Below are 2,394 nucleotides of genomic sequence, written 5' to 3'. Positions count from 1 at the left end.
TTATAGGCTGATTTTCCTAGAAATCTAGGAATCAAGAGGGCCAGAAGTGGGATGGTGGGAGAGGGACACTGGAGATGTGCTGAATACCCAGGTTCACTTGAAGCCAACTGAGCAGAGGAAGGTATTGTCCTGGAGGAGCTTGGCTCAGCAGGGATCAGCTCCCAATCATTATGCACTTAGTGAAAATACACTCATGAGAGCCTACATGAAGGATGCCTCCAGAACTCTAAGAGGATTCATTCCTTTCTTATGTCTTTTTTTATGGAAAGTGTCTTGGCGGTGCTTACTTCACCTTTGTGTGTCCACAGTTCTTCTTCCCACTAGTTGTGTTGCCATGAACCTCCTTACGTAGCCCTTGCTCCCCTCCTAGACCATGTGTTCCTCATGGACAGGGCTCACCTTAGCCATCCGTGTGTCATTACTACAGTGCCAGCCATGTGCAAAGGACCCTGTACATACTGAATGAATGCAATGTGTTTATGGGGTTTCAGTTCCCAATTTTTATAGAAGAACTAGCTGTCTCACTTCAATTTTATGTGTAACAGCAGCAGTCTATACTGGCGATTCTCTCACACATTCTCTCTTTTTACAAACACCTGCATAATCACTTTTGATGAACTCTTACCCTTTTGTGATCAGATGAATTGGGTGGAACCTTTGCCATCTCCTACTATCTTATTTGTAACCCAATACCACTTCAATTCCCTATCCTACAGTAAATTCTTGCTTAACAAGAAGCACTATAGTTCAGTGACTAAGAGAGTGGCCCCTGGAGCCAGGTTGCCTGGGATCTAAAATCCTATTTTGCTCTATTTCTAGCAACATACCTTTGGACAACTTATTTTTTCTCTTTGTTACTCATTTTTCTCAGTTGTAAAATCAGGCACATCCTAGCAACTTCACCACATAGCTCTGAAATGAATTCAGTGAGGTAACAAAGGTAAAACACTTAGAATAATGCATGGAACCTTCTTAACTGCGAGTCAGTAAACACTCACCTTTATTAGTGATGTAACTACGTTTTTGACAAAGTCGCTGCTTGCTTACTTAAAACCTCCACGTTGGCTGTGTTGAATGTACAGAAGAGGTGAACTATGGAAGGCACCATGTCAGAGTCAGGCTTACTTGATAGAATGAGTTCCAACTCCCTGATGCTGGTGATTGCAAGAGGATACTCAAGGGCACATAGAGGCACCGAGAGGCACAAGGCCCTCCGTACAAACCCATAACAAGATGATCAGAAAGCCATAGGAAAACAGAGGGAACAAACTAATTTTCCTTTAGTTCCCACCATACACCAGTACAGTTCTCTGCAATTCACACACGTTTCCCTCTCAAGCAAACATAACAGGCCTGTGGGAAAGGTATTATTATTCCCATTTAACACGCAACTAGACTAATGCTTAGAAAGTTTAAATAACTTGCCAAATATCACATCTATGTGGCAGAGCTAGGATTTGAACCAGCACTGGTGATATCCCACTGCCTCTGCCAAACTTCAGAAACATCTTTGGGAGAAGTGAAATACGTTAATCATAACGATGCGCTGAATAACATAGGACTGGGTACTATAGGCCCATGCAATCCCAAGGCGGGAAAAATATTAATTTACGAAGGCTATTTTGCTTACTGTTATATTTCTCAGAGTGCACAGCACAAGTGTTCACTCTTTGGGAAATGAGTGAGTTTACGAGGGAATGGACCGAAGTGTGAATACCTATGCTCATACAATTACACCGTGTAGTTTGGTTGAGGATCTCGGGACACTCTGCCTTACATCTTAACTCAGCAGAGTAACGGGAACGTTAGAGCTGTCATAGCAGGTGAAAGAGAAGGTTACTTATCATACCACTTGTCCCAAATTACTCGTAGGCCAGTTTAAAAAGCAGCACACAAACATAAGACAGTGAGAGACAGCCAGGAAAGCTCAGAGAGAGGGAGAGAGAGAATCCCAAGCAGGTTCTACGCTGTCTGCACAAAGCCTGATGCAGAACTGGACCTCGCAAACCATGAGATCATGACCTGAGTCGAAAGCAATATAGTCACATGCATAACTGACTGAGCCATCCAGGTGCTCTCACCTTTGTTAAGATGGAAATTCCCAGGTGTTTATGTAGATAAATGACAGATCTTACAAACAACAACAAAAAAGATTAGAAGGATGGTTCAAAACCAAGGATTGCAAGATTGCAGTAAGGACATAATACATAGGAGTAATCGGGGTGGGTGGGAGGAAGAAAGGGCCAGGGGCAAGATGGAGGGTCTGTAAATGGAAGCCGACATTCTAGCAAAGGTGGAGACTTGTTACTTCCACTCCTTTACTGCAGAATGTGTTGTCCCAAGCATGTGGTGTCCACTTACCATATGCTTCAGAGCTGGAGGATGGATAAGCTG

This window comes from Panthera onca, chromosome Y (assembly GCF_046562875.1).
Source record: "Panthera onca isolate mPanOnc1 chromosome Y, mPanOnc1 haplotype 2, whole genome shotgun sequence".
Classification (NCBI taxonomy): domain Eukaryota; kingdom Metazoa; phylum Chordata; class Mammalia; order Carnivora; family Felidae; genus Panthera; species Panthera onca.
Note: the sequence above shows the minus strand (reverse complement) of the source record.